At 39.5% G+C, this 19,605-nt stretch overlaps 1 protein-coding gene across 8 annotated transcripts in view; it reads right to left on the bottom strand.

Annotated features, from left to right (window-relative positions):
* Nucleotides 1-19,605, bottom strand: part of LOC139701363 (small integral membrane protein 36-like) — a 61,122-nt gene that overhangs the window by 24,451 nt on the left and 17,066 nt on the right. For 6 of the 8 annotated variants that reach the window (XR_011705097.1, XR_011705100.1, XR_011705098.1 and 3 more), the window contains one exon: nucleotides 4,253-4,329. The exons of the other annotated variants lie outside the window; for them this stretch is intronic. The gene's annotated coding sequence lies outside the window, so the exon portion shown is untranslated. The remainder of the gene's footprint in view (nucleotides 1-4,252; nucleotides 4,330-19,605) is intronic. 8 annotated transcript variants of the gene reach the window in all.

Below are 19,605 nucleotides of genomic sequence, written 5' to 3'. Positions count from 1 at the left end.
GATGCATCCAAGCTTTGAGTCTTGCTGATGATATTTAAGAGTTAGCTCAAATTAGACTACTACATTTCCTGCTGTAATTGATGGTCAGATCCCTGAAGACTGCAAGGGTTTTCAGATGCCTGCATACAATTATACAAAATTAAGCCGGGAGATGCATGCATGGAGAAAGAGGAGGTTCTTGTTATATTTCTTATGTGTTTTTTATATTCTCCTGAGATTTGAAAGAAATTTCAGAGATCAACCAGACTGATCCTCTAATTTTTACAGGTGAAAACAGAAGCACAGAAGAGAAAAATGGCCAGTGTGCTGTCCAATGTCATATGAGTGGCAGATCTAGGATCAAAATCCCAATTCTAATATTTTTTTATTATGTCCTATTATTAAATGTAGGATTCACAAAACAGAATACCACTGCTTGGCAGTAATGGTTCCCCTAGTTTTTAAATTGCTTTCCCCCTCCCAACATCTGGACTTTACATATTCAATCTAATTTTATCAAGTCCCTGAGTATAAATTCTCTGGATAATTTTCTGGCTAGTTCAACTCACCTGTAGCAGCAGCTTAGATGATTAAATAGTAAATCAAATTTTGTTTTGCAATTTTTTTTTTCAGAGAAAGAGTTTCAAGTTTTCTTATTTGCAGAAAGAAAAAAGAGCAAGCAGGCTTAGTAATTTGGAGTACACTTGTTCTGTACCTCAAATTGTGAAGTCCTATATGGGCAAATATCCCTAACCATAATTTCATGTGTTAGAATCATGAAAATCAATGACCCCAAATACCTTTTATCTTTGTTTCCTTCACTCCCTGAAGGCAAACTCCAAGAACTGGTCTTTAGATGAGAAATTAAAAATTGGTTCATAGACTTATGTATGCACAATATTCTTTCAGACTTTCTCCTTTCATTGTTCACAACCAAGAGGAAATATGACTAATTCAAAATATGAAAATATGACTGATTCAAAGATGGCCATGCTAAATTTCAATATGCATTGTTAGTTTCCAAATAATTTTGGAAGTGAAACATGATAAATAGAAAAATGAGGTGGGGGGAGAAGAAATAAAAAGATAAAGAAAAAAAACCAGTAAGTGCAGTGTGTCAACCTCTTTTGGCCAAATGGCCTGAGTCCCAAATATATATTACATTAACTTGATTTTTCAGAATAAATTATTTGATCCTTAAATGGACTTTTTTTTTTTTTTTAATTTCAAGGACAAGTATCCTAAAATAAAAAAAATACGAAAAAAAGACTTTTAGGGATACAGCTCCCTAGAGATTTTAATTTTTCCATTTTAATTAAAAATACTATCAGAGAATAACCATTATGTTGTAAAAATTAAAACAGACCTACAAGGTCCTGTTCCCTAACATCACGTAACACTTCTAGAAGTGGCAACTTTCAACTCTTAGTGGACTCTTCCCAATTTTGCTTCCTTACACATAAATATGCTGAAGAAGTATTGATTTTTTTTTTACAATTGTAGACATTTTATTGACTGACCTTGTACCTGAATTTTTTCACCACCTGAACTACAACTATTTGCATGGTGATGATATTATTAACCATGAATTTTGGTTTATCCCAAAATTGTTAGATCAGGAAGGTGGCGGTGGAGGGGAGTGTATGTGAGTAAGTGAGGGACATTAGAATATGTAGATCTAAATCCTTTTCCTCTGTCATCAGTGTAGAAGTAATCAATACAGTAGCACAGAGAGTGTGTCTAAAACAAGGGGGTGGGGTGCTGTGAACTCTTTGGTGATAGATGCCTTTTAAATGAAGCTGACTTTTTTTTTTTTTAAATCAAAGAAACACAGTTGACTGTTACTTCTTAGGACAACCTTTGTTTTCCAGAGCACTAATCATTGGTTTAATTTTTGGTTTACCCTCCTTTTCTCCCATGGGTCTAGCACTAATTCATTCTAACACTTTGCGGGACTTGAATATCTCCTCTCAGTACAAACATTTGAGATAGTCTATCAGTTCTATTTCTTTTTTCCCCCTGTGCGCGTCACCCTGTAGGAAGTTTCCTTCCTCTTCTACCAATCTTGACAGGTTACTGGGCTTGATAACCAGCTAACACCCTGGGATTGCTCTCTCTATACCTTCCTTCTGGAAAATTTTTCCTTCTCCTGTGTGTGATTGTGTTTCCTGGAACCTCTTTATTGGGCTGCTTTCTCATTTAGTAGGGTATGTTTTCCCGTTGCTTGTGGAGAAGGATGCTGGATGACTAGAATTTTGAGGCAGAATTTTTCTTTTTTCTTTTTTGCAGATCATCGAGAATTCGTTTATATATTATTCCAAACTAGGAATTCATTGAAAATTTTTGCCCTGATTGTTTGTGTGATTTTCTTTTTTTAAAAATTTTTTTATTTGTTTTAATTCTGTATCTAAAAACATTTTGATTCTACTCCTTCGATGATTAATAGGGATTGTGGGCATTTGTGTGCATACGTAGAATTCTACCCAGAATCTCATTGTCTCTGAAACTGAAAGACATCTGCTACTTTGTCTTTTAGCTTCAAATGTTCTTGTGAAGAAGCTTAGTATCAATATGATTTCACAGTATTTCACATGCATGCTTCTGGTGTAAATTTCACAATAATGTGTGCCAGAGTAGGTCTTTTAATAAAACCTATTGGGTTGGACACTCAGTGGGAAATTTTTATCTGAAAAATTTTATTCTTTTGTGAAAGAGCATTTTTTTTTTTTTTGCTAAGAGTTTTTTTTCTCTCTTCCAAGATGACTTGGATTCCTATGGGTTGGGGGTGGGTGGTTGACTTCATTTTAGGGAGACTGGGCGTAGACTTGGCTGATTTATTGGGGAGCTCCAAAAGTCCTGAACTTCGTTTCTGCAGAGAGGAATTGTTCAGTCTGTGGACTCATGTTACAAGTCCAGCTGCCAATGCTGGGGAGCACAGCTGAGAGATGAGAACTGAGAACTGGTTAAATTTTTCCAGGCAGTAAACTCCGTTTAACGGAAGGAGGGTAGTTAACTAGTTTGCGGAAGGGTGATGGGATTTGGGGGCCTTTAACCTCTTATATAATCCTGCTATTCCACTGTTTGACTTGACCATCTGAGAAACCTGGTGTCCCAGTACTCTCAGCCTCTCTGGGTTCCGTGGAATGAGCTGCTTGTTGGTCTTTCACTCTGTTACCTAGGTTTATATTGGACTTATCAAGTCAATTAGTACTGAACCCTCTGTTGTGGTTTGACTATGAGGGCTTCCAAAAGCTCAGGAGACAGAGCTGTAGCCTGATTAGTGAATTAATCATTTGAAAGGACTATTGGACTTGATAACTGTTCTACTGGTAACTGTAGGCAGGTAGGGTGTGGCTAGAGGAAGCAGGTCACTGGGATGTGCCTTGGGGATTCTATCTTGTCCCTGGATTCTCTCCCACTCTCCCTGCTTTCTGGCTATCAGGAGCTGTGTGGCTTTCCTCTGCCATGCCCTTCCACTGTGATGTTCTGCCTTATCTCAGACCCAGAGCAATGGAGTTGGTCAATCATGAACAGAATTTTTGAAACCATGAGCCCAAAATAAATCTTCCCTCCTCTAAGTTAATCTTTTCAAGAATCTTGGTCACAACTGATAGAAAACTAACACACCATTTTTTTTTTCAAGTTTCAATACTTTGTCAATATCTTTATATACTATTTTCATCTCTATTGCTCTCTTTAAACTTGAGTATTTATATTATTTTAGTTTGTATCAATTTAACTCCTTTATTTCCTTCCTTTTGGAAAAGTTTTTGGGAGGGAAGAAGGATAGATTTGTGTATTTTTTTTCCACTGTATTTATTTATCCTTCAGGGAGTCAGAGCTGACCGTCACAGGCTGATCGCTTGTTCCAGTCCTTTTGGCTTTGACTTCAATCATTTATTTTGGCAGGCGAGTGACTGATGTTGCACTCACAGTGTAATATCAAGCAGCTCTCGAGAGAAATACTTGTACCTGGCTGCTAAGCTTGTTTTTCTGATTAGAATTCTTTCTTTCTTTCTTTCTTTCTTTCTTTTGCAGGTCTTAGTCACAAAAGATGCAGTCTTATGGGAAATAGTACATTGTTGGAAGAGAGAATCAAGACTTAGAATATGCAAAGTTGGCCTGCACAAATAAGAAAACACTTAATCTCATTAAGTTAAACTATTCATTGAGGTTAAAAAAACTTGACTATAGAAGCATAGGATGGGAATTCCTATCTTCTTAATGGTCCATATGAAAATGAGCTGAGAGCTTAAAAGGTAACATGACTCACATTTTGTCAATGGTACCGAAAGCAAGTGTGTTAGGGCTGGGGATGTAGTTCAGTGGTGGAACGCTTGCTTACCAATACTGAAAAAAAAAAATAAAAAGAAAGAAAGCAAATGTTACATGTGTTTATCAGATTACATTCTATAAGTATTTAATTTAAATTCTGAAAGATCTGATTACACCTAGAGTTTTGTGTTCACTTCTGAGTACTCTGTTTTTAAAAGAAGATTTTAAACGGAACTATATCCCCAAACAAAAGTGTTTAGGATGCTGAAAAGTTTTGAAAGCTTATCCCATGAGGAGTGGTTCATTTTCCTATAGGTAGCCCAGAGAAGGGGTAACAGGATAGTTTTAAAATATTTAAAGAGAATTAAGTAAAAGAGGGAGCAAATTGATTTGGTTTCATCCTGAAGGTCAAAACTAAGATGAGTCTAGTATTTAGAATTTCACGGCAGAGCCCCGATCAGTGCAGAGAGCTAGCAGACTATTGTATTTCTTGGCTTGGAACCTTCCCATTCTGCTTTGCAATGTCAACAGAGGCTGTTCCACGTGGCAACTGTTGGATGTCATGTCATCGTCTTTGGATTTATAATAGCCACTCTGAAGGTCCTTATTTCTAGCATCATAAACTACTCCTATTTTTACTTTAAGATACTTATTGCATGCTAGGTCCCTGATACTTGGGGTACAGAAGAGAAGGAGACAGATAGAGCTCTTCCTTTAAGGAGAACATATTAAATATGTGATAACACAATAGCCCCCGTCACTCTTTCCTTTTTCTACTTATTCCTCTTTGCCACCACCTGACAGACCCTATGTCCATGGACCTACTTATTTATTTATTTATTTATTTTTTATTCCAATGGCATTGTTCATTTTGTGAGAATAGGGCCTTTATTCTCTTTACTGTTGTATCCCCATTTTCCAGAAAAATGTAGTGAATACTTAATAAATGTCTGTCAAATTAATGAGTGTTGAATGAGAGTGCTGCTCCAAGAGGAAGGCTGGTGTGGTGGAATCCCACAGCCTGGTTTACCCCCTCAGAATTAGTTCTTGGAACCACCCACACCAGATTCATTTCAAGCGATTGTTTAACATGCAGATTTTTGATCTCCTCTCCAGAAACACTGATATTGAATTTCCGAGTGTGAGACCTTCCCAGAGAGTTTGCATATACTCTGAAATTGGTGAATTGCTTAATTGATTTGTGATATAGAAAAAGCCAAAGAGAAGTACTGATTTAAATGAAACTCTGAATGATGTGTGTGTCCTCATGTGTGCGTGTATAAGTACACACATGTGTGCATGTGATTTTGTGTGTAGATTTAGAGTTGAGGGGTTCCCATTTCTGGGACAGGGATTAGCACAACCTTTCTGTAAGAAAGAACTATTTTAAGGAGTTTTTTTTTTTTTTTAATCAGGAAAGTGACATAAGTAAGTCCACGTTTTTAAAAAAGATCATCTGACAGTAGGAGGTAGTTCCATTTGTCTAGAAACCCCTGCCTTGTGGCCAAGAGATACCATGTGCAGAGAAGAGATGGTGATTTGGGGATCAAATAAACCAACACAGGCTCTTATTAGCTCTGTGATTGAGTAAAACTACAAATTTCTGTTAATCTTTCTTGCTTTCATTAGTTAGTTTTGTGTCACTGTGACCCAACCAAAACACTGAAAGAAGGAAATGGTTACTTGGGGCGCACCATTTCAAAGGTATCAGTCCAGAGATGGCCAACTCCATTGCTCTGGACCTAAGGGGAGGCAGCACATCACAGGGGAAGGTCCTGTGATGGTGTAAAGCTACTGGCTCATGGTGGGATCAGGAGGCAGAGAGCAAAAGCCAGAAAGAGGCAGCTGCAGGGAAGATGCACCCCTCCAGGGAACACCGCAGTGACCTTTCTTCCATCAAACCCCACCTGCCCAGAGTTGCCACCTAGTCCGTCCATTCAAACCAGGATATATGACTCTACAGTTTGCATGATCTAATCAGTTCACCTCGGAATATTCCTGCATTAGCTTTTGTGGGGACACCTCCTATCCAAACCATAACACAGGCAAAACTGGGACAGCAATATTTTTTTTATCAGGTTTTTTGGAAGGAATTGAAAAATTCAATTCAGACCCGGGGATAGCGTTGGTTTTTAGATGACTCTAATCCTCAGGGTTCTTCTACCTGGCATGCCAGAGCCAGTGATAGTGAGTTGTGAAACCAGCTGCAGGTTTGAGGAGTCCTGAGCAATGGAGTGGTGACACTGTGGGTAAGAAAGGGCTCTGAGAGAGCTATAGTAATAAAAGCAGCATGATATTGGCACAAAACCAGACACAAAGACCAATGGAACAGAATAGAAGATAGAGACAAACCCCCATAAATACAATTATCTCATACTAGGCAAAGGCACCATAAACATACACTGAAGAACAGACAGCCTCTTCAACAAATGGTGCTGGGAAAACTGGAAATCCATATCTAGTAGAATGGATTTGAACCCCACCCTGCACAAAACTCAATTCAAAATGGACCAAGGACCTAGACATTAGACCAGAGACCCTGTGCTTACTATAGGAAAAAGTAGGCCCAATTTTTTCATCATGTCAGCTTAGGAACAGACTTCCTCAATAAGACTCCTAAAGCTTTACTTCTTAGTAAAATCAAGAATCAATAAAAGGGATGGCATCAAACTAAAGAGTTTCTTCATAGGAAAGGAAACAATCAAGAACTTGAAGAGAGAGCCTACAGAATAGGAAAATCTTTGCCATCTGCACCTCAGACAGAGCATTAATCTCCAGGATATACAAATAAGTAAAAAAAACTTGACACAAAAGAAGAAATAATCCAATCAATAAATGGGCAGAGGAATTGAACAGGCACTTCACAGAAGAGGTCAACAAATATATGAAAAAAATGTTCAACATCTCTAGCAATTAGAGAAATGCAAATTAAAACTACACTGAGATTTCATCTCACTCCAGTCAGAATGGCAATTATCAAGAATACAAGTAACAATAAATGTTGGTGAGGATGTGGGGGAAAAGGTACATTTAAACATTGCTAGTGGGACTGCAAATTGGTGCAACCACTCTGAAAAGCAGTATGGAGATTCCTCAGAAAACTTGGAATGGAACCACCATTTGACCCAATTATTCCACCCCTTGGTTTATACCCAGAGGACTTAAAACCATAATACTACAATGATGCAGCCACATCAATGCTTATAGTAGCTCAATTCGCAAGAGCTGAGCTATGGAACTAGCCTAGGTGTTCTTCAATAGATGAATGAATAAAGAAAATGTGGTATATACACGATGAACTATTACTCAGCCATAAAGAAGAATGAAATTTAGCATTTGCCAATAAATGGAAGGAACTGGAAATTATCATGCTAAGTGAAATAAGCCAGTCCTCAAAAACCAAAGGCTGAATCTTCTTTCTGATATGTATATCTTAACCCACAACAAGGGAGGGTGGGGAGAGGAAGAATAGAAGTCCATTGGATCAGACAAAGGGGAATGAAGGGAAGGGAGGGGCGTTAGATACAGGAAAGACAGTAGAATGAATCAGATCTAACTTTCCTATCCTTATACATGAATATACCACCAGAGTAACTTCACATCATGTACAACCACAAGAATGGGATCCTAATTAGAATAAGTTATACCTCATGTATGTATAATATGCTAAAATGCACTATACTGTCATGTATATCTAAAAAGAACAAATAATTAAAAGAAGAGATAAAGAAAGGACTCTTAGAAGAAGCAGAGTCTGGAGATGGAGAAGAAGGTGGTGCAACCAGTTCTTGACGAATAATTTATACACAGAGAGTCTTTGCCATCGGTGACTGGGATTGGTGGCCCACTGTTCAATAAGATCTTTCTCAAAGACCAGCACAAATTGCTTTAGTTCTGTCAATAAAGTCTTCCAAGTATTTCATTAGAGTTCCCTCCTCCCTAGTGATATGTTGCTCTTAATTGCATAGAATAAAAACATCAAGAACATTGGGTTTCTTCCTTCTCATTCTCTTCCCTTCCCTTTTCTATCCTTCCTTCCTTCCTCCTCTCCTTTCCTTCTAAATCACATCTTAAACAATTAGCTTCTAAGAGTTGGGCCTGTTTTTCATTTTCCTATTACTGGAGCCGAGCGATGGTTTGAGAGAGATCCCCGTTCCCAAGTCACCATCATGTCCTTTGCGCCCCCACATGCCCTTGGCTGTGTTCAATCATCTCTCATTAAGTTTCTTATGGTCTGAGTGCAGCCTGCGCCCTTTGCAAGTGCCCTCCACAATTATTGTAACCTTCTTTCCACTGGTGAAAAGGGAGATGCCCAGGGTCAATCTTGGCTCAGGGTAAAATTTCCCTTGAGAATTTTTTTTTTAATTCAATTAAAGGTAAATAAACACATACACACTCTCACATAATCTTGAGTGCCTTTCTAGGTGCCTGGCAGTATTAATACTAGTACACATTGTGAATAAAATAACCAGCATCCCTGCAGTCATGGGAGAGAAGGACAAAAACCACACACAAGACACATATATATAATGAATGGTGATAAGTTCTATAAAGTAAATGAAGAGGGCACATTGACTGAGAGTCATAAGCAAGGGAAGAGCGAAGACCCAGGCAGCAGGACCCCAAAGGCATCTCTGAAGTTATGAAATTGTAGAATGAGACCACTGAGGAGCAGGGGTATATGTGCTCAAGACTTGATGGAACAGTGGAGTGAAGGTCTGACTGAGGCAGGAAAGCCGTGTGTGTGTGTGTGTGTGTGTGTGTGTGTGTGTGTGTGTAACTGAAAGGGGCCACTCTGGCCTGGGAATCAGATGTAAAGAAATAGAGTGGCCCACGATCTTTAAATGAGATACCAGATGTGGTGAAGGGATAGTGTTATGTTGTACTACTTTTCCCCCTATTTCTACCACCTGATCTTTTCCTTTTATAATTTATTTGCCAAAGTCAACACTTTTTTTAAAAAAAAATTAATTTTAAATATACATACACAGTATTTACAACATAAAGGAGATTTTTGCTTTGAGGCAACTCTCCATTGATTAAATGTCTTATAATCAAAGACTCAGAGTGAATTTCAGAAAGATAATTTTCCTTTCCTTTGTTTTAAATTATGGTCAATTATACAAACTAAAAAGTCCATTAGGGCTGTTATGACAAAATGCCATAGACGGGGTAGCTTACTAAGCAACAGAAATTTATTTCTCATAATGCTGGAGGCTAGGAAGTCCGAGATCAAGTTGCTGGCAGAATTGGTGCCTGGTGAGGACCTGCGCCCTTGTCCAAACAATATCTTCTCATTGTCACTTTACATGGCACAAGGCCAAGGGAGCTTTCTGGGGCTCTCTCATAAGAGCATAATCTCATTCATGCAGGCTCCACACTCAGCACCCTATCACCTCCGAAGCTCCCACTTCTGATACCATCACTCTGGGGGACAGGGTTTCAACACGTATATTTTGGAGAGATGAAATGTGTAGAATACTTGGAACTTCATATATCAAACTATGTATTAGACACTAATATTACTGTATGAATTATAGATCACATAGGGAATTGTGCTTTTAGATACTGTTATAGATTGAATGTCTATGTTTCCCCCAAATCCACATGTTGAAATCTTAATCCTATAGTAATAGTTTTAGGTAAATATTTGTTTTTTTGTGTGTGTGTCATGGTTCTTTTATAATTTGGACTCTCATCCATCTTTCTCTGGTCTGTTGCTCACATATTAACTTTATTTTATTTTTTTGTCATTCTAACATATTTCTTTCACTCAAATAGACCAAGCTTTTTCTTCATCAGATTTGACTTTTGTGACTTCCTCTCCTAATGTCACAAAGATAGTTTCCTTCATCTAGAACATTTCTAAAATGTCTAAAAAGCTTGGTTTTCAGAAGAAGATTTTTTAATCCTTATGGAATTCGCTTTTTGCATATGGACCCACGGAGGGGTCTGTCTACTTGTACTCATTTCCAGTTGAACAGTCAGGTGTCCCATAAAACTGATTTCACTCGTGTTTCGTTTTTTCTGCTAGTTCTTAGAGCTTTGTGTCTCAACAAGTCCGTGGGCTGAATCTTCTCTTCCTTTAGTCTGTTTTGTCCATTTTCATGCCAATACCACAGGGTTTTAATTACTATGATTTAAAATGCATCTTGATACTTAGTAAGGCAAGATCTGTCTCCTTGTTTACCTTTTTCATAATTTCATGGTCTTCTACCAAATGAATTTTAGAAATAGGCTGTCAACCCACGGGGGGGTGGGGGAGGGGATTCTCTGTGCTGACATTTGTGAGGTATATTATTTTCTGATCCCTTCGTTTTTAACCTTTCTGTGCCCTTCTGTTTAGGTTATGTCTTTGTGAACAGCCTATCTTGCAATCACAAAAAGAACAGTGCAGTTTAATAGTTTGTCTTTTCAGAGGGGAGTTGAATCTGTGCACATGTATTCAGATTTGTACGTGCTTCAGGAAACAATTTCGTTTATGTTTTCTGTTTCTCTACCTTCTTCCTTCCCTCTCACCCCATTCCCTTTCTGTCCTTTATCTGATGAATCAGGCTTTCTTTATTCTTGCTTTTGCTTCCCTGTAGAAGTTCAACATTCTGTTTCTGTTCTTGCAACAGTTGCCTTACATCTTTAACATGTGTGCATTAGAAAGGCTGAAATTGCTAGGTGCAGTGGCTTGGGAGGCTGAGGCAGGAGGACTGCAAGTTCAAAGCTAGCCTCAGCAGAAGAGAGACTCTAAGCAACTCAGTGAGACCCTGTCTATAAATAAAATACAAAATGGGGCTGGGGATGTGGCTCAGTAGTTGAGTGTCCCTGAGTTCAATCCCTGTACCTCACCCCCCCGCCAAAAAAAAAGAGTCTAAAATCAATTGATCTCTTTCATCTCTTTGTAAACAATACCTAAAATATTTTTAGCTTTTTCTGCATTTCTACTTCCATGTTTTTGTTCCTTAGTTTCAACTTGTTTTAACCACCCCCACCCAATTTGCCTAATATTCTTCTTAACAATACGTTAGATTTACCAAGGTGTTTGCCAATTTCTTTTCTCTTTTTGAATCCTTATCTTTCCATCGGGGCTTAAGGTTCTTTTAGCAGAATGTTATTCTGTAGAAGTAGTTGACCTGAGACTGTAAATAAGAAACTCAAGTCTTTTTTTTTATTTTTTATTTTTTATATTTTTTACTTTTTTTTTTTAAATTTTTTATTGTTGGTTGTTCAAAACATTACAAATTTCTTGATATATCATATTTCACACTTTGATTCAAGTGGGTTATGAACTCCCATTTTTTCCCCATATGAAATTCAAGTCTTTTTGAGGTGAAAGATTTCTTCACTTTTTCTCATTCCTGTGTGAGGATTTAGATGAGTATAGAAATCTAGATGGGCAAAGAGTTTATACTTAGCTCTTTGAAGATATTGTTCTACTGTTTCCTGGCATCCGTTATTGCTAACAGGGAGACTTCTCTATGTCCTGGTCATTTCTTCGTGAATAATCTGCCTTTTCTCAGGAGATTTTGATGTTTTGATCCAAATGATTTGTTTTCACATTCTGTCACTATAAAACAGATTATGGTGTATCTGGGAGAATTACTACACTATTAGTATAACTAGGTGTTTTTTGTTATTATTATTATTATTATTTTTTTTTTTCTTTTTAAGACTAAGAATCGTCCTTCATTCTGAGGACTTCAGCCCTTAAATTCTGGATAACTCATCATCCAATCTCTATTTTGATATTTCTTCCCTCCTCCCTCATTTTCTGTGTTCCCTTCGAATTCCCGTTAGCCCCTCGTGGGCCCATCTCACCCTACCCTCCAGTTCTTTTATCTTGCCTGTTTCCCATTTGGTTGTCTCCTGTGATAATATTCAAGCATCAGCACCACATTCTTATTTTTCAATTATTTCCTCAGATATGAATAATAACCTGCCTTTGACCCACGCATGAAGTATGATTGTACATATTGCAATGGCTACGTGTTTCTTATCCAGATTTCTATTTGGTTCTCAAGAGATATTTTTCTTAAAATTCTTTAAAATGTTTTCATAATGTCTTATGTTTATGTTCCTTCTCTCTTTAAGGCTAAAAATATTTATTTTAAAATAATTTTCATGTTATTCGAGCTCTGTTTTCTATGGCCATTCCTTCTATTCGTTGCCAATTTCCCCTTGTGTGACTTATTGGATGTTTGGAAATTGTTTTATGGCTCATCCTCAGGGAGTATCAGCTCCCTTATAGAGTGATCTGAGTTTACTTCTTGTAGAGGTCAATGGATTTTTACCAAGATTGAATTTGTTTTTGTGCTAAATTCTAAGCTTTCTTTGCTTTCCCCAGGTGGAAAATGTTAAATTAGAGTCTGAGATTTCTTATAGGTCTAAATTTCTGCCCATGGCACCTGGCTGATAGTGCGTAGCTTTCTTATCATGCATTCAGACCAATGGAAGGAGTATTTCAAGACCAATTCCATGGTCTGATGGCACTTTGTGCCAACAGCTCTAAGTAGGGTACTCAAGTTCAGCACCTTTCCTGACAGAGACCTGAAACATGACTCCCATCACGAAGGCCTTTGCCAATTTCTGCCCATCTGTCCACCATTCCCTACCCTGTCTCTGAGTTTCCGCTCTGTTTGTGGAACCTGGGAATTTTCCTTCTATTATTTATGAGTTTGGTAATGTGTTTAAATGTTTTACTTTTTGCTATATTGTGTGTCATATTTCTCTGTGTGTTTGATGTGGAAGGGCAACCTTTTCACCTCAGCTCAGTTCTTTATATAATCAGAAGGCACTCTTACTAGTTATTTACATTTTATAGATGAGGAAATTATAGCCCAGAAAGGGGAAGCGTGTTGTCCAACATTTCTAGACTGTCAGTAGTGAAGCCAGAAATGGTGTCTGGTTTTGTTCATCCAGAACCCACCCTCCTCACCACTCTGTTCTGTTCTATTTGGATGGAAGAGGTGGGTGGATGGCTTGTGTCAAGGTTCAGAAGTGGTAAACAGCAAGTCCCCAGGGGAACCAGTAATCTGGTGAGAAGAAACAAACTAAGTGGTAGAAAAAGAACTACTCAAAGTGGACCCAGAAGGGAGGTATTTGTAAATAAACAAAATCAGACTTCTGTTTTCACGTGCATTGTGCCAGAGAAAAGGAAATCCCTATGAGTTCTTCAGCTCAAGAGCCAACACACTGTGTGAGATTAATGTCTATATTGCTTCTCATGAAAATTTGTGTGCACTGTGGCTGTTGCAATTGAGAGCTTTCGGGAAGTTAGACTTGACCCCAAGTATAAGAGATAGGATAGGTCTTTGCTACAGAGGTCTCTTGCATTTATTGGCAGTGATTTAAATAAAAACAACAAAACAAAAAGAAAAACAAAAACAACATTATGGGAGTAGATATGCATCTTTCCAAAAGTGCATCACAGAAGATAAAGTTGATTGCAACATTGACTAAACTAAAAAATCCAATGGAAGGGCATTGTCTTCTAAATGTTTATCAATGGTTCAAGTCTAGATAGAACAATAGTCCTCATCTTGCTGGTGCCATTTTGGGAGGGGAACATCAAGATTTGAAGAGGTTAAATAATTTGTTTTAGCTGATAAGTTGTCAGTGAATCCTAGGTCTTACTTGAGTTCAGCTGGTAATCCCTGTGTTCTAAACTTTACTGTGGTCAAGATGGAGGAATGTGATGGACATCATTATCCAAAGTACATGTATGAAGACATGAATTGATGTGAACATACTTTATATACAAACAGAGATATGAAAAATTGTTCTATATGTGTAATAAGAATTGTGATGCATTCCGCTGTTGTGTATTTAAAAAATAAAACCAATAAAAAATGGAAAAAAAAGAGAAATATTTCCTGAGCACCATTTGCAAGTGTATTATAAGCTCTGTGGGGAAGAGAAATCTTGATCAGATGTAGTATGTGTCCTTGAAGAATTTATAGTGTACTAGAAATATGCGAATCCCTTGAAACACAAAGTGGAAATGATAAGAAAACAACAGATTGAGGGATAAAAAACTCACCTTTTAGAAGACTCCCTGGAGGGTGGAGCAGTTGAAGTGGGCCTTTGAAAGGGGGTAAGATGCCGCCATGCTGAGCCAAGAAGATAAAAATAGAGAGGGAAGATACAAGAATTCCAGGGAGCAAACAGAGCAGGAGCAAAAATATAGAAGTGATAAAGAAAAAGCATTTTTTATTTTTTGGAAAAAAAATATAGCCAGTTTGATCAGAGAGAGAGAGAGAGAGAGAGAGAGAGAGAGAGAGAGAGAGTATGTATACGGGAGTGGGAAGAGCTAATGATGAAAAAAATACAATGATGATTTCGATAGTATGAATAGCAATGGAGATATTTGCTAGGTACTGAAACACACTGAGTTCTGTCCCTGGGGTTTTAAATTCCTTGTCTTACTGAAAATGTCTAACTAACCCAGGAGATTGATTGATATCATCCTTACCCCGGTTTTATAGATGGATAAACTGAGGTTTAGAGAAGTAACTTGTCTAAGGTTATATGAAGAGTGCTGGAAATCCCAGTTCGTCTATCCTGAAGCCCACATTCCCATTCTTGGAGCTGTATGGTCACCCAATAAACACTAGTACGATGCCAAATGGGCCCTGTTTCAGAGCTACAGTGCTGATCCCCTGGTGATATTTTCTTTCTCTTCTGATTTACATGGGTCTGACATTTGTTGTCATTTCCCTGCAAATTTTCAGAGGGCTATGAGGAAAGGATTGGCACTAATTTCATTCCAGTGGAGAAACTTAACTATATGAGGGTTAGGTCTTCACAGGCTCTGTAAGAGAATGGACTCATTCATTGTCAGATCAATACTGGGAGAGGGATGGAGGGCGTCATTCCCTGAAGGTCTGAATGTCACTTGAGGCATCTTCTAAGAAGAGACATCATACTTGGCTTTTTACATAGGATTACTAATTCTGTGATACTAATTCTGTAATACTAATTACTATTACATCCTGTTAACCTGGCCTAATTATGAATAGCACCATCTTCACTTTCAAGCTTTAGAGTCTGGGTGATAAATTAGGTGACCCCTCTACTGAAGGTCAGAGCTGTGAAGGAGATTGCAGTGATTTCTAGCACCATCATTCTGGGTGGAGTTTCTGTTTTATAGGGAGTTTCAGCCTGGTTGAACTGGCGTCTCTAATTTGCTCCTTCACAATTTGGCAGAGTCATAACGCCTTAGGGAGGTGAACTCCACCATGCCACGAAGTGACAGCTGGGATTTTGGCTGCTCCCAACATGGTGATATCAGGTTCCCTTTTTGGTATTGGAGGGGATGAACTGAGGGTGGTAGAAGAGGCTGAGCTCATCCATGACGTCAGCGGTTTTGGGAAAGAGAGGGTGAGGACTAAGAATGCAAGTCCCAGGTGATCTCACTGAAATCAGGGTCATGTGGAGAGCCACGTGAAGGGGGACACATTGTGTCCTTGGATAGAAGTGGCTTTAGTGAGGCATTTGTGAAGCTCCCTTCCTCTAGGAAAGAAGGTACCCATGTTGGAAGAGTTATTTGTTGTCATGGAAGATTTTTAGGCCAAAACATTTTGTAAGACATATACAGAATACCCGCTTATTTGGATTACTTCTGAACTTGGTATACTTTGATTATCAATGACTTAGTGGATATTATTTTCTTATGCAATTCATTCAGAGTATTTGTTAAGTGTCTTCCAATTGATGGGCCCAGGGATGAAATGGTAAGAGATGGGAACCAGAGTAAGACAGTGTTGCTGTGGTTTATAAGCTCATTCCTAGCATCTGCTGCAAATATTAGACAGACATTTTTAAACTCCTCAAGCAATACTGTATACTATTTATGTAAATCTTTGTATGTAACCAAAGTGCAAAACCATGCATGAGGATGATACAACAACCCTAAGGAAGGGAAGAGGGAAGGTAAGGGATGGGCCCGGGATTTAGCTGTATAAAGAGTTTTATTTAGCCAAGCGTGGTGGTGCACACCTATAATCCCAGAGATCTGGGAGGCTGAGGCATGAGGATTGCAAGTTCAAAGCCAGCTTCAGCAACTTAGTAAGGCCCTAAGCAACATAGCAAGATGCTATCTCAAAATAAATAAAAAGGGCTGGGAATGTGGTTCAGTGGTAAAGTGCTCCATGGGTTCAATCTTTCAATCCCTAGTACTAAAAAAAAATTATTTCTGGGTGGGTAGAAGGGAGGGAGAGAGTGGGAGAGAGAGACCTGGAGCAAAACTGACAACATTTTAACATTTGTTATATCTTATTTAAATCTGTTACATCTTAAAATGATATAACATTCTCTGCTTATCTAAATGTTTACAAATATTTTTATGATTAAACTCTAAAATAAAATTGTGCTTCATAAATATATATACAACTATAATTTGTCAATTTAGAATAAAAAATAAAAATTAAAAAATCCTACCACAACTTTCTAAGGAAGATAGACCTGTTTAAAGAAATGACTGGCTCTTTTGTGATTACAATGATCTGTCCCACAAGAAGGTGGTGAAGAGGAGAGATGAGGAACAGGGACATTGAGAGGAGGAGAGGCTAGGGCCCCAGAGGGTCATGGAGTCTATGAAAAATCTCAAAGTGTGGTTTGATTGCTTCATAAAAGGGATAGCTACCTGTGATCTGAAGTTGCTCTAAACCTCTCCATCCAAGCACACAGAGGCACCTGCTGTGAATTGTTTTTTTTTAAACCGAGGAAGTGATCAGGTTCTTATCTGGATGATACTGATATAAAAAGAATTAGCAAGATAGACACTGTTAGCTCACTCAGGGGAATTAGGTGTTGAGATCCTGCGTTCACTCAAATGATCTGCCTCTTGAAGAATTCACCGAAAATGTGGAGACATTGGTTTTCCACAGGTTGGGGCATAGGAGCTATTGGAATTGAGGTGATCTCTGAAGCCTTGGAGCAGGGACACCTCAGTGGTCTCTGGTTGAAGTTGTTTGTCCCATTGGGGAAGAGGGATCTTGAAAAGATGGGGAAAACATAAAAAGGTGTGTGTTTTTGGGGAAGAAGGAAGTAAAAACCGGAGAAAGTGCAAGTGATAGGAACTTATAGAGAGGCACAAGGGGGTTCCCCAATCCCACTGAGTGGCACCAGCATGAGCAGCAGCCGACAGCTGGTCCTCATTGGCCAAGAACCTTCCAGGTCCTTTGGAAACTTCTGGAACAATGGAGGATGCTTGCCTTCCATACCACCCCTGAGTTCTGAGGGAGATGGTGTTGGAGGGTGGCAGCTGGGCTCTAACACATATCTTACTCTTTCTGCCTTTCAGACTGGGCCTCTAGGATTCTTATAAGGAGTCCTACCTGCAAACAAGCTGGGGCCACTTCCACCAAGTTGCCAAGCTTTAGGACCACAAAATGGACTGAGGTCCATGGTCCCATTAACCACACAAGCAAGAAGGCAGCAACCTGGAAATGACCAAGGCCGGAGAATAATATTTTGCCTTCTCTGATCAAACTCTCATCTTTTTATTTCCTAGGTCTGGTATTACTTAGGGTCCTTTTGCAGCTTACTTCCAAATTTGTAGGGTGGGGGAAGGGGCCTGATGTAGAAGTGGATTGGGTTAGGGGTGAGATGATGAGGGAGGGCTTGGGCAGAGGGAGGAGGCAAGGGCCCGGAAGACTGCAAGGGAGGAAAATCAAAACAGGTTTCTTGGAAATGAGACTGCTTCCCCAAGAGAACAGCATGATGTGATAATAGCAAAGTAATAAAAAACAGACGGCCTCACATCTTCCTGAAAGTGGAGAGGTAATTGCCACTGGGTTTGGGCTGTTCCCAGATGGTTGTATAAGTAGTCTAAGTCCTTCCCCAGGACCTGGGTGGAGAAAGGGGTGGGGGAATCTTGCTTTGAAAGTTCCCCTGCTGAATCTATGGAAAAGAGCTCAAAGCCTTGGAAAGAGCAAGCTCCCTCCTGCCCCGAGGATATTGCTATTCCCAGCATTAGAGATACAGGGCTAAGGAGTCCTTACATAGTTCACTGTCTCCTTCTTCTGTCCCCCCCCCCACATTCCTTGCACCCCCATATCTGCTTTAGTAAATCATCCAGCTTGGAAAGAACTGCCCACATACTCTTGCTTGTTCTCTTGCTGAGGGGAGGGTTTCTCTAATTTTAAGAGGCGGTGGCTAACTGGACTCTCAATGTCAAGTAAGAAGGCTTCATTTGATAACCTCATTCAGAGCTGTCAGTGGTGGGGTGTGAAACGAGATCAAAGAGATTCTCCTCCCACTGGCTCTTACCCATCTCCTCCTAAGCAGCAGGATCCCCAGAGCTTTCAGTGTGTACCCAAACACAGTCTGACTTCTTGCGCCATTGAATGACTGTCGTTTCTGAAACCTGGCGGAGGCAGCCTGTTTCTCTGCCAGCTGGAAAGGGGAAGGGTCTGGTCTTTTAGGAAGAAAGGGAGACCTTGACTTCAAGCTGAGCCATCCCTGGAGCTGGAGGAATAGGCCCCAGAGTCCTCGTTTCCTCTGAGAGCTGCAGGAGGGGCGACCCTGAAAGCAGAGACAGCTCTGCCAAGCCCAGGGTGACATCCAACGCTGTAGCTAGAGCACTGCTGTGCCAAAGAATGAGAAGGAGCAGTTATGTAACTTTCCCACGTCAGCTGGAGATTTGAGTCTAGGCACTGGTCCCTCCAGGGGATCCTCTCCACCGATCCAAATGGCTCTGTGTTTCCTAGTCCTGGATCCAAATTGGTGGAACATAATCTCCCACTGCCCCCCAGCTCCTTTTTAAAAAAAAATGTCATGGAGCTTAACACAGCAACATTGATTGAGTTCACATTGGGGACAGGGGTGAGGGACTCTAAGATGAGCTGAGTGCTGTGGTGGCTGTCAAAGATGTGACTTGTCCAACAGGCAGGGAAGAACACCTGGACTGATTTCCAAATGGTTCAGCTTAGACTTAAATATGTTCAGATGACTGCAGACTGATAATGAAGTGTATGATCCAAAGAAATCTATGTACCTGGCTCTTTTTTTGGCCGGAGGTTGGGGGGAGGTACCAGGGATGAAATCTGGGGCACTCGATAATTGAGCCACATCCCCAGCCCTATTTATTTTGTATTTTATTTAGAGACAGAGTCTCACTGAGTTGCTTAGTGCCTTGCTGTTGCTGAGGCTGGCTTTGAACTCCTGATCCTCCTGCCTCAGCCTTCAGCCACTGGGATTACAGGTGTGCACCACTGCATCCGTTTTTACCTGACTTTTGAGAGAAATTTTATAGGTCATTCTAGTCCACTAGAATTTAAGTTCTAGTAGACCAGGGAATTTGACCTCTTTTACTTCCTTTTACATTCCCAGTGTCTAGAATCCTGCCTACTCATTGTA

Source organism: Marmota flaviventris, chromosome 17 (genome assembly GCF_047511675.1).
Source record: "Marmota flaviventris isolate mMarFla1 chromosome 17, mMarFla1.hap1, whole genome shotgun sequence".
Lineage (NCBI taxonomy): Eukaryota > Metazoa > Chordata > Mammalia > Rodentia > Sciuridae > Marmota > Marmota flaviventris.
Note: the sequence above shows the minus strand (reverse complement) of the source record. Positions and strands in the feature narration are given on the sequence as shown.